The following is a 14,033-nucleotide window of genomic DNA, read 5'->3' on the forward strand; positions in this document are numbered from 1 at the left end:
TTTTGCAATGTAAAATAAGTGAAGAAAGGAAAATGTCACATAACCAGTAATTTCACTGACAGCAAGATGGATGCACTAACTACTTCAGGAAGCTGTAAATCTTTCTTATGAATACTCACATTGTTCGTTTAAAGGTCAAGTTATTAAAGCTACAGTATAATTATTGGTTTGACAACAGAATGAATAATAGTGACAACATTCTTCCTGTACTCACAACCTTTTCTCTTCCTGCCCTTGACTGATTAAAGTCACTCCTATCGTTATAGACAATCTCACAAATAATGGTATTCATACCCCTTTCTTAAGTATAACTTATTCATGCATAAGAGTGTACTATAAATCCAATCCGGAAGAGAGGGCAATCCAGTTTAAGCATGTACTGACTAGCTGCACATTGTCTACTTATTGCAACAATTTTCTACTTTAAGCTTATTCCTTCGAGCTAGTTTCAGTAACCACGCTTGTTTAGATTTAAAAAAAAAAAATCAAATTGAAGTTACTTTCTGTATCAACAACCCCACACTTTTAATAATGAGCTGTTAACCAGTCAATGCATTAAATTGTTTACAAGTCATTGCATTAATTGTCCACAAGGGGGAATACATGCATGCATTATAGTTATAGTTCCAGCCAGAACCCGAGGGAGAATCAATCTCACTGGCTAACAAATGTTCCAAGCTGTGCAGATACAGGTATGTCACCATACCAGTAGAGCTTGGAACTTTGGCGGATTCTCTTGACTGCCAATTCACTTTGGGAGGGGCAGGGTTGGGTGGGGTTTGGGTTAGGGTTAGGGTTAGGGTTAGGGTTAGGGCTGGGTGGGGATCCCAAGCACAATACACCCCAGGGTTTTGTTTGCAATGAACTATTATAGGACCACACATATCCATAATGGATCACTATACAGAAATCCCTGCTCCTACAATGCCATGAAAATAAACTGAACGCATCTTTCTTTAAACATACCTGGGTGTAGGATATAAGACACTATCAGTAACGGTATCAGCATACAGAAAGAAATTCTCACCTAGCCACCACACAGCCATATCCCTTACAGTGAAATAACACAAGCAATAGCCTGGTTTTACACTGGGTATCTTTCCATAGTTATATAAACAGGTATGTATAAACAGACATCAAGCAATGGTCATTTACTATAAATTACGCAGGATAGCAGGCTACAGTTGTAATAGATTTAAGCCTGAATACCTGTTTTGAAAGCAGCTCCCTGCAGTGTATACAAAGTGATGAATTTGCGAGCCAGCAGCCTGGCATCAAGGAAGCCTTCAGCTACCAGCATGATCTCACAGATCAGCTCTTTGTCAGGAACTACCATGGCACAAGGTCTAACAAGGAAATAAACATGAATTGCAAACAAGTCTGCTGAAACTTTGTCAAATTGGGTGGAATGCCAGAATGCGTAGGCTGAGAGAGAAATGTTGTATATACAATTTGAATTACTCATTTTTATCTCATTAGGAGGGTGGTTAGCACTGCTGCCTCACAGTGTCAGGGTCCTGGGTTCAAATCCGGCCTAGGGTACTGTCTCTGTGGAGTTTGCATGTTCGCATGGGTTTTCTCCAGGTACTCTGGTTTCCTCCCACAGTCCAAAGACATACTATCCAGGTTGATTGGTCACTCTAAATTGCCCTCTGTGTGTGGTGCCCTGCGATGGACTGGTGTAGTCTCGCCTTGTGTCCTGTGTATGCCGGGTTAGGCTCCGGTTCACTGTAAAGGAGTAAGAGGTTAATGATAATGGATGAATCTTATTAGGGTTTTGAATCCCTGCCTATAAATATTTTTTTTTAATTTTTTTTTTTTTATAAATTTAGTTGTTGCTAATTATTTTTTTATTATTTTCTCCCAATTTGGAATGGCCAATTATTTTATTATGCTCAGCTCACCGCTACCACCCCTGCGCTGACTCAGGAGGGCGAAGACGAACACACACTGTCCTCCAAAGCGTGTGCCGTCAGCCGACCGCTTTTTTTCACACTGCGGACTCACCATGCAGCCACCCAAGAGCTACAGCGTCGGAGGACAACGCAGCTCTCGGGCAGCTTACAGGCAAGTCCACAGGCGCCCTGCCAGACTACAGGGGTCGCTGGTGCGCGGTGAGCCGAGGACACCCTGGCCGACCTAGCCCTCCCTCCCCCCGGGCGGTGCTCGGCCAATTAAGCGTTGCCTCCTGGAAGCTCCTGTCCTCGGTCGGCAAAGGAATAGCCTATGCCTATAAATATTTTTGATGAAGGATACATATTTATAAAGCACAGAAATTAACTCTCAAAGATAAGAATGCTAGATTGACACGTTGAGTCCAGTATGTATTATTACTGTAATCATAGACAGGGTGTCTATTTATTATGAGAAAGTCTCTGTGTACAGTACTTATTTAAATCAGTCTGGGATTATACAGTGCAAGTAGCTCTTGTGACCACAGGTGGCATTGCTGCTCTTATCTACACTTGCTGGAAAGGTTCTTTGAGATTCTCAGGGAGCTCTGTATGTCCAACATAGCCTGGATTCATGGTGATAAATATCCCCACAGATGGCTTCTGCCTAATTTCTTCTCAGAGGGGTAAAAACCTGCAGACAACAACAGGTTTGAGAGGAGGGCCTCCAAGAGAGATTACAGTAATTTGCTGTACATTAGCGATTAGCCATTTATTTCCCAAATGGACTCACCTCATTTTCTTATTTTAATGACATCCTGTATGGTTTTAACTGGAATGGCAACAACTGACAGGCACCAGCTTGAGCCAGACCTTTGTAGATGTTTCCAATGGAGTAAAAGACAGAGACCCCAGTGAAATGTGAAAATGCAACTAATGCAAAGTATTATGGTGGACACTGCCTGAACAGCAGGCTCTATCTGGTTTAATTTTAGCTGTGCTCTAACTTGTAAATAATATCAGGTTAGTTTCTGTTTTGTTCCCAAGCTATGACCTTCAAGATGTCGCTCAGCACAACCTGTTTATGCATTCATATATAGTAATTTGAAACAACAGTGGATAATGCAATCAAGCAGGACTGCTTGTAAACAAGAAGCTTACTTAATAGGAGTGGTAGTGCTGGTCGAGTCATGGAAGCATTCCAAAACTGCAATGGCAATCATTCAATTATCATCCAATTCTCTAAGCCAAAGGTGTGCAACCAAACTTTTATCACGGGCCACATATCCAGAAAACTAGTTTAACCTAAAGTTGTCTGCTATTTCCTCCTGGATGCACTCGCATCACCTCAGACTCAACCTCTCTAAATCTGACCTCCTTTTCTTTCCCTCCTCCTCCCCCTCCTCTGATCTCTCTATCTCTGTTCCTCTGGAATCTACCACACTCTCTCCCTCTTCCTCCGCTAAGAACCTCGGAGTCACCCTGGACCCCTGCCTCTCTTATTCCCAGCACATCCCCACTCTGGCACGCACTTGCCGATTCTTCCTGAGCAACATCCGAAGAATCCGACCCTTCCTCACCAACTATGCTACCCAGCTCCTGGTCCAGGCCCTGGTACTCTCCCGCCTAGACTACTGCAACTCCCTCCTGGCTGGCCTCCCTGCGTCCGCCACCCGTCCGCTCCAGCTCATCCAGAACTCTGCTGCCCGCCTGGTGTTCTCTCTGCCTCGCTTCGCCCACGCTACTCCACTACTCCGCTCGCTCCACTGGCTCCCGATCACCGCTCGCATCCAGTTCAAGACTCTTGTACTAGCCTACAGATGCCTTGACCAGACTGCACCCAGCTACCTCCAGACCCTCATCTCTCCCTACACCCCCACTCGACCTCTCCGCTCCGCCTGCACTAGAAGACTGGCTCTACCTCCGCTACGCTCCCCTGCCTCCAGAGCCCGCTCCTTCTCCACCCTTGCTCCGCAGCGGTGGAATGACCTTCCTACAGATGTCAGGACTGCCCAGTCCCTGACCACATTCCGGCGCCTCCTTAAGACTCACCTCTTCAAACAGCACCTGTAGAACTCCTCTGTTTGTATCCTGGGACACTATCACCCTTCATTTAAATGTGCTTTATTTTGCTCTTATCTGCCCCTATTTTACTGCATTTAATCCTGTACTTCAGAATACTGTAATCTGCCAAGTGTTTAACCTGTAGTATTTTGTATTTAATCATATCCTGATGTAACTATCACTATTATCTGCTGTATTATTGAATTGTGGTTTGTCACTCTTGAACAAAAGTTATTGTATTTCTTGCTCTTATTGTATTACTTGTATTGTAACACTTGAAATGTATTCGCTTACGATTATTATTATTTATTTCTTAGCAGACGCCCTTATCCAGGGCGTCTGCTAAGAAATAAATAATAATAATAATAATAATAATAATAATAATAATAATAATAATAATAAAGTGTATAGCGGACCGCACATTACTAAATAATAAATAGTTTAACCCTTAGCTGCAATATACATTGCCATATACATATAGCAATTTCCATTAGAATTACTGTTAATTTTATTTCGTACTGCACGATACACATCACAAACAAAATATACAACACAATTAAAAACAAAGCATTAATATCGTACTTACCATAGACACACACATTGCACGATAACACAAAGCAAATTAAATATCTGCTTACTGAAGCGGTTTTTATTTTAGTTTAAGTCACAGGGCAGTGACGTCACTTCCCTAGCAACAAGTCTCCTATGTTGTTAACTTGGGAATGGGCTCTTCAATGCAGCGGGCTTGTGCATTTGAGAAAGGAGAGGAAGACTCATGAAATTAGTTGGAGACAAGCTGATGAGAAGCAATTACCCTCCGCAATACGAATTAAAATGGTATGCTGCTTTTTATGCGAACATTTTGAAAAAGGAAGTCAACAAAGTTTTAAAAAATATTTATGATATATTCATAAGTGAAATGGAATTTATACAGTGTCGGGCCGTGTCCCTGATGTAAGCTGATTTCAACTTATATGCAACAGCTATAATAATAGATATAAAAAGGCATACACAGCAAGCTCCAAAAACATTGGCATATGTAATATATGAATTATATAAAAAGTAAATATCTATAAGTATGAGTAACAATATGACATTTTTTAATCTTTGAAAGAATTGAATAGAATAGAAAATGAAAATCTAGCAAGTCTCAATCTATTTCACGATGACAGAAATTCCAAACGCCTACAGGAGTATCCATTGACTTTATGTAAAGTAAAGTATTAACAAGATTCAAACTAAACATTTTATTGTTGTGAAGCTTTGGTACACCTGAAGTTCTTTACTCTGTGAAGGATGTAACTCATTGGCTAGCAATACCATACTGGAGCTCACTGTGTATCCTGTCACAATACAGGGTTTGATCTTACTTCCAGCTGTGTGTAAACCTGGTCAGACACCTACTGCCCACAGAACTTCAGCAGAGCAATCCTCTCCTTCAGAGGTTCAAAGACATCATCCGTGGCGGCTTGCCGGTCCCTTACAGCCACAAGAAATCCCACAATCTCAACAAGAGGTCTGTAGTCTCCCTCACTCACAAGCTTCTGAAGAGCTTTATCTGTTACTTTCATGAATTCTTCCAGCTCATTAAAACTGCAAAGAAAATATTTAAATGGCAGATGGGTCCCACAACACATGACATAAAATAAAATAAAATACAAATAAATAACTATTAGGCCTATTCACAAAGCTTAAACTTGTAACTCCAGTAGGACAGAAGTATACACAAAGACATGACCAACACATAACGTTGGGCCAGGGGTTGCCAGCCTTTATATGCAAGAGAGCCAAACTGAATAGACATTTAGAGCAAGTGGTCTGCACAGAGCAGCAAATCAAACCCTATACAAGGTAAAACAGACTCCAGGAATAGAAACAGTAATACGAGCAGAGGGTAGGTGGACCTACCAGAACATGAGTGGACTATGAGTCGAGCAGCGGTACATTTGTGAGGATGCTACAAGTACGGTCTTAAAAAAAAAGTTATCTTTTTTTTTTTGTGTGTGTGAATCACTAAGTGAGCCAGGTATGGTCCAGAAGCCATAGATTGGCAACCACGATGTTAGGCAGTACCATGGAAAAGATGAATTCACGTGACTTATATTCACAACATGTGGAAAAACAAATGTCAGTGTAGAAGTTGAATCAAGTTTGGAAGAGCACGGGCTCTAATGTAGTACAGCATACCAACCCAAAACCAGGGAGATCCCTTATAAAAGTGTATTGCAATATGTAAGAGTATAACAAAGTAGTAATAACTTGCAGTAAAATCTATTTGAAGCACACACAACTATAGTAAACCTATAGGTATGTTAAAACCTTGTGGTTTACTATGGTAAAGCATAGTAAATGCATAGTACAGTACAAGCATATTACCATGATAAGTTTTTTATAAGTGTTTCACCAATGCATCTATAACAGCATCTCTGTACCTGTCAGTGACATAGGTCATGAGATGCTCTTTAAACATCCAGCTCCACTTTGACAGTATTTAAAAGGCTTATTTTAAATTATTTAATGTCAACTCTAAAGTGATTGGAGAAAATGCACTTTCCCTCAGAGTTTTATTGGTTGCATACAAAAACATTGAGCAACTAAAGTATGATAATAAAGCAACACTGTAACAACTACAGCATTTTGTTTTTGTGTATTTCCCAAAACTACCACTTTGTAACTATAACATGATTACAGTGTATTTAAGCAGCTTTAAATAGCAAAGCAGTGTCAGAAAATTGTCCATAATTCATTCAAAATGATGTGAAAGAGGGAAATAAGAATTTGATTTATTTGTAGTGTTGTTGTAATCACTAAACAGTCTTGTACTGTACTGGTTGGGACATGGAAGCCAAGGTGGATCATGGTTTACTGTAGCTCTGGGACTAGACCATGCAGGTGTGCATTTCCCTGATCTCTGAATTGTTCAATAGATGAATGGGAACTCAGGAAAAATGTTATCTCCCTGAGTTTCTATCTCCTCTGTGGTTAAGACGTGGCCAAACAGGAGAAACTTCTTCATGAACTCAGCTCTGTCATCCACCCAGAGGTAGGCGTATGGGTCAAAGGAGCTCTTGTACTGTATGGCTTTTTTGATGACATCTGATACTCTGTTCATGATCTCCTGCTGCATATCTAGCAGGTCCAGCATCCATATCATGCTATTTAAAATGACAAGGCACTGCATTTTTATTATTCCTATAAGAGCAGGGCTCAAATATAAACAGTATCAGAGTTTTATCGTTGCTTTTAAAGGTTTGTTGATCTTTACTTCCAATGGGGGATTACAAAAAGTGGGAGCCCATTTAAATATACACTATATAAGTATAACTCTGTCTAGGCAACAACTAAACAACAACAAGCCATTCTGCTTTCAAAGCAACTGACTTTTTTTCTTTAATGGTTTCTACCACATGGAATTACCTTTATTCAACAAGAGACAGAACTCAGCTATGATTACATGGTAGTTTCCCATTCCCATGTGGCCTGCTACTCTCCTCATCTATGCAGACATTTTATAAGTGGCACTCAACAATTCTTCAGCCAAGTCATAGAAGCCATCCCCAGACTCTTTATCCAAGGAGGGCTTGAAAGTGATTTCTGGGGCACTCAGGATAATCTGTGCCTCAAACAGTGGGGACACGTTGAAGACGCTTTGTGTGTTCTCAATGAAAAACTCCAGAGAGCAGGTGATGTTGCTGAAGAACCCATCCACCACCATTTCATCTGTACTTCACATGACATAGTCAGAGGAAGGGTCAGCACGAAAGAGATTGAGGTTCTATAAAAAGAGGTGAATCTATGTGAACTTTAGTTTATAAAATGTTTATTCAGATAAAACAATTTTTTAACAGTGTATAGTAAATCAAAACTGGAAGAATTACAAATAGTATTCGACATAAAGCACCTTCAAATGTTAAAATGTTGTTACCCACAGTGTTTTACATTGAAATAAATTATTAATAAAACTTTTCTTTTTTTTACCTCAACAAGTTTATGAATTCATTCTCCACCATTCTGTATCACCTTGTACCTCTTTGCAACCCTGTCCTCTTTGTCATCCAGGCTCAATAAGGTATCCGTTTTGTTCTTTTTTCTGGACAATAGTGCATGTTCACTCCAAGAACTCACCATGACCTGGATGGTCTCCATTATTTGTTTATTTAGCAGACCATGTTATCCTTTGCTGTTTGCACTCTCCTCTCCAGGTCATGCACTGTGTTCCTTCATGTTAATGATGTACTCCCAGCAGCTCTGCTCCCTCCAAGTCACGGTCTCCTCAGCTGCTCGCAGTTGCTCATCAGTGGCTCTCAACTCATCCATGATCAAAGGATATTCCACCTCCAGGACAGTCTGCTTAACTTTGTAGTACCATTTTACCAGAAGTTCAAGATTTCCAATGCATCAGAAATTATAAGAACATAAGAAGGTTTACAAACGAGAGGAGGCCATTTGGCCCATCTTGCTTGTTTGGTTGTTACTAGCTTATTGATCCCAGAATCTCATCAAGCAGCTTCTTAAATGATCCCAGGGTGTCAGCTTCAACAACATTATTGGGGAGTTGGTTCCAGACTCTCACAATTCTCTGTATAAAAAAGTGCCTCCTATTTTCTAGAGCAGCAATATCCTTTTTGTAACGAGGTGACCAGAACTGAACACAATATTCTAGATGAGGTCTTACTAATGCATTGTAAAGTTTTAACATTATTTCCCTTGATTTAAATTCAACACTTTTCACAATATATCTGAGCATCTTGTTGGCCTTTTTTTATAGCTTTCCCACATTGTCTAGATGAAGACATTCCTGAGTCAACATAAATTCCTAGGTCTTTTTCATAGATTCCATCTTCAATTTCAGTATCTCCCATATGATATTAATAATGCACATTTTTTTTTGCCTGCATGCAGTACCTTACACTTTTCTCTATTAAATGTCATTTGCCATGTGACTGCCCAGTTCTGAATGCTGTCTAGATCATTTTGAATGACCTTTGCTGCTGTGTTTATCACTCCTCCTATTTTTGTGTTGTCTGCAAATTTAAAAAGTTTGCTTACTATACCAGAATCTAAGTCATTAATGTAAATTAGGAATAGTGGAGGATCTAATACTGATCCCTGTGTTACACCACTGGTTAGCTCGCTCAATTTTGAGGTTTCTTCTCTAATCAGTACTTTCTGTTTTCTACATGTTAACCACTCCCTAATCCATGTGCATGCATTTCCTTGAATCCCTACTGCGTTCAGTTTGAGAATTAATCTTTTATGCAGGACTTTGTCAAAAGCTCTCTGGAAATCTAAATAAACCATGTTGTATGCTTTGCAATTATCCATTGTCGACATTGCATCCTCAAAAAAATCAAGCAGGTTAGTTAGACACGAGCTCCCTTTCCTAAAACCATGCTGACTGTCTCCCAGGATATATATATACAGACGTGCTCAAATTTGTTGGTACCCCTCCACAAAAAACAAAGAATGCACAATTTTCTCTGTAATAACTTGAAACTGACAAAAGTAATTGGCATCCACCATTGTTTATTCCATATTTAATAGAAATCAGACTTTGCTTTTGATTTTTTATTCAACATAATATTGTAAATAATAAAACAAATGAAAATGGCATGGACAAAAATGACGGGACCGCTAACCTAATATTTTGTTGCACAACCTTTAGAGGCAATCACTGCAATCAAACGTTTTCTGTAGCTGTCAATGAGACTTCTGCACCTGTTAACAGGTAGTTTGGCCCACTCTTCCTGAGCAAACTGCTCCAGCTGTCTCAGGTTTGATGGGTGTCTTCTCCAGACTGCAAGTTTCAGCTCTTTCCATAGATGTTCGATAGGATTCAGATCAGCACTCATAGAAGGCCACTTCAAAATAGTCCAATGTTTTGTTCTTATCCATTCTTGGGTGCTTTTAGCTGTGTGTTTTGGGTCATTATCCTGTTGGAGGACCCATGACCTGCGACTGAGACAGAGCTTTCTGACACTGGGCAGTACGTTTCGCTCCAGAATTCCTTGATAGTCTTGAGATTTCATTGTGTCCTGCACAGATTCAAGGCACCCTGTGCCAGGCGCAGCAAAGCAGCCCCAAAACATAACCGAGCCTCCTCCATGTTTCACTGTAGGTATGGTGTTCTTTTCTTTGAAAGCTTCATTTTTTCGTCTGTGAACATAGAGCTGATGTGACTTGCCAAAAAGCTCCAGTTTTGACTCATCTGTCCAAAGGACATTCTCCCAGAAGGATTGTGGCTTGTCAATATGCATTTTAGCAAATTCCAGTCTGGCTTTTTTATGTTTTTCTTTTAAAAGTGGAGTCCTCCTGGGTCTTCTTCCATGGAGCCCACTTTTGCTCAAAAAGCGACGGATGGTGGGATCAGAAACTGACGTACCTTCACCTTGGAGTTCAGCTTGTATCTCTTTGGCAGTTATCCTTGGTTCTTTTTCTACCATTCGCACTATCCTTCTGTTCAATCTGGGGTCGATTTTCCTCTTGCGGCCGCACCCAGGGAGGTTGGCTACAGTTCCATGGACCTTAAACTTCTTAATAATATTTGCATCTGTTGTCACAGGAACATCAAGCTGCTTGGAGATGGTCTTGTAGCCTTTACCTTTACCATGCTTGTCTATTATTTTCCTCAGACAACTCTCTCCTTTGCTTTCTCTGGTCCATGTTCAGTGTGGTGCACACAATGATACCAAACAGCACAGTGACTACTTTTCTCCATTTAAATAGGCTGAATGACTGATTACAAGATTGGAGACATGTGTGATACTAATTAAAGAAACTAATTAGTTTGAAATATCACTATAATCCAATTATTTATTATCTTTTCTAAGGGGTACCAACAAATGTGTCCAGGCCATTTTAGAATATCTTTGTAGAATAAGCAATAATTCATCTCTTTTCACAGCTGCTTTGCTTTATTCTATGACATACCAAAGGCATGCAAGTATACATGATAAAATAGCTTTTAATTTCATCACTTTTCATGAAGCATTATTTCAATGAGCTGTAAGGGTACCAACAAATTTGAGCACGTCTGTATATATATATATATATATATATATATATATATATATATATATATATATATATATATATATATATACACACAGTGGCTCTCAAAAGTATTCACCCCCCTTGGACTTTTCCACATTTTATTGTGTTACAACATAGAATCAAAATGGATTTAATTAGGAGTTTTTGCCACTGATCAACACAAAATAAGTCCATAATGTCAAAGTGAAAAATAAAATCTACAAATTGTTCTAAATTAATTACAAATATAAAACAAAAAATAGTTGAGTGCATAAATATTCACCCCCTTTGCTATGACACACCTAAATAAGCTCTGGTGCAACCAATTGTCTTTAGAAGTCTCATAATTAGTTGAATGGAGTCCACCTGTGTGCAATTAAGGTGTTTCACGTGATTTCAGGTTAAATACACCTGTGTCTGGGAGGTCCCACAGTTGGTTAGTAAGGTATAAGGTTCTTCAAAAGCACCAATCAGGGGTAGGATATAAGAACATTTCCAAGGCATTGCATATCCCCCAGAGCACAGTAAAGTCCATTATTAAGAAATGGAGAGAATATGGCACAACTGTGAATCTGTCTAGAACAGGCCGTCCTCAAAAACGGAGTATCCGGGCGAGAAGGGCACTAGTCAGGGAGGCCACCAAGAGGCCTATGGCAACTCTGAAGGAGTTACAGTCTTCCACGGCTGAGCTGGGAGACACTGTGCATACGGCAACAATAGCCCGGGTGCTTCACAAAACTGGCCTGGGAGAGTGGCAAAAAGAAAGCCATTGTTGAAAAAAACTCACATCAAATCTCGGCTAGAGTTTGCCAGAAGGCATGTGGGAGACTCTGAGACCAAGTGGAAGGAGATTCTATGGTCTGATGAGACCAAAATAGAGCTTTTTGGCCTCAACACTAAGCGCTATGTTTGGCGCAAGCCTAACACCACACATCATCCTGAGAACACCATCCCTACCTTGAAGCATGGTGGTGGCAGCATCATGCTATGGGGATGCTTCTCTGCATCAGGGCCTGGAAAGTGCGTGAAGATAGAGGGCAAAATGGATGCAGCAAAGTTCAGAGAAATCCCGGAGAAAGAAGGTTCTATCATAGCATTGATTGAAAGTGGGCTAGTGACTATAAAATAAGGCTGTGTTGCAAAAAGCTGATTTACAGTACAGATATACTTGTCTTTGGGGGATATTATTTTATCTTAATTTTAAAATAATATACAGCATTCAGCCTTTGTTACTTAGCCTCTTCCTTAATGAATTCAGTGTCTGGTGTCTGGAATTTTATAAAGAACATAAAGGTCCGTAAACGGAAGCTTAGCAATCAAGCTTAAAATACAGACTCATCACTCACAACACCATCCTGTATATATTTGTGTGTTTCGTTATAATAAAAAGTGTATCTATCTTGTTTTTTTAAAATTTGCAAAATAAAATAAAAAATAATAAAACTCACCACGTCTGAAGAAAGTGCTTCCACTTTCGATGGTGAACATATCTTGTTCCACAACACTATTCAGCACACTTTGTAAATGGTAATGTTTAATATTTCCTTGCAAGTTCTGCAGTGTATACAAGTGGCTCCTAAATCATGTTCATTTGTTGATGCTGCTATAAAGCCAGCTTCCAACAACCTCTTACTGCATCTAGGCGTACGCTTACATTGTAGTAATAGTATTGTCCTACTCTAGTATTTGTTCACTGAAACTGAAAGGTCGACAAGATTTTCATAAACTAGTGCTGATAGTGTTCTGAATCGTTTCTCAGGCCATTCAGTCAAGTACTTCAATTCGTTATATTGTTTCAAACTACATAAGCTCGTACATTCTCAGGCAACCAAACCGACATCCTGTTTCAGTTCTGCCAACAGTAGCGACTTATTTCAATCACGGAGACAAAGCAAATACATCATTGTGTCAAGTTTACACAGCAGTTAAGTCGTTTACAGTTGCACATGATACACACACACACACGCACACACAGCACAAGCAACAGTCAAGGAAAAGAAGGACAGACATACACATACAGATACAGAAGTGACGCTCCTGTTGTTATGCTGCTCTCCAGATACTGTACGTAAATATTTTCACTTGTAATATATAATCGGCATGAAAATAAATGTTTATAATTATTTATAGTAAAGTTGTATTTTATATTGTTTTCACTGCAGAACAGACTCAGGCTGAAGTGGACATATTTACCGGACCTCAGCTCCGTCTGAATTTAAGACTTTGTTATGATCATATTTGAAGCAATGTAACACTGTTAATAATGGTTCTAAAGTAAAAGTGATTTAATATAGATTGTAATGGGATTATGAGCACCCTCTGTATGTATCTGCACTTTTTAATTATGATTTTTTTTTTTTTTTTTTTAATCCAACAGTTGTGTAGCTTTCAAAATGAAATATATCAATGATTCCCCATGAACTTTAAGTAACAGTCGATGGAAAGAACTGGCGAGTTTATAGAACACATATTTTACAATCCCTTTCAAATTGCAGACTGGGGACATTTTTATGTTATAAACAACTATTAAGACCATTGTCACTGTAGCAGGGGGATTCTATGGTACAACGAATTCTGTTTATAATTATATTGTTATAAATGTTACCTCAATGATGGACCATTATTAGACTGTTAATGCAATAATAATGCTAGCTTCTGAACCCTCAATGGCCCATGTTGATCGTCTTCTTACCTGTCATCGGTATAGGACAAGTCATTTTAGCCTAATATCCCTTTCTGTCACATAACATGGTTGTGAATTGTTTGGTGTTTGTATTTACATGGTTTGAACACTACTGTTTAAAAGGTTAAAGGTTATTAGTTGGGTAACCTTAACTTTGACCTCTTATTAAATGTGGTTGCTTGGCAGCTATCATAAAAAAATGAATCAGTTATATAGAATAATGTTATGTATATTTATACAAAATATGTGAATTTCCCGTTGTGTAATATATGATTACATTATTGATATTGGATCATTTAGATGCATAGACCACTTATTTTAAGCATACTTTTTCAAATAAGCACTGTAGTGAGCAGTATTAT

At 39.3% G+C, this 14,033-nt stretch overlaps 1 pseudogene; it reads right to left on the reverse strand.

Annotated features, from left to right (window-relative positions):
- LOC117435798 (dynein axonemal heavy chain 11-like) overlaps window positions 1-13,687 on the reverse strand; it is a 52,601-nt pseudogene extending 38,914 nt beyond the window's left edge.
- Between the last annotated feature and the right edge of the window lie 346 nt (window positions 13,688-14,033).

Source organism: Acipenser ruthenus, chromosome 3, assembly GCF_902713425.1.
Source record: "Acipenser ruthenus chromosome 3, fAciRut3.2 maternal haplotype, whole genome shotgun sequence".
NCBI classification, from domain to species: domain Eukaryota; kingdom Metazoa; phylum Chordata; class Actinopteri; order Acipenseriformes; family Acipenseridae; genus Acipenser; species Acipenser ruthenus.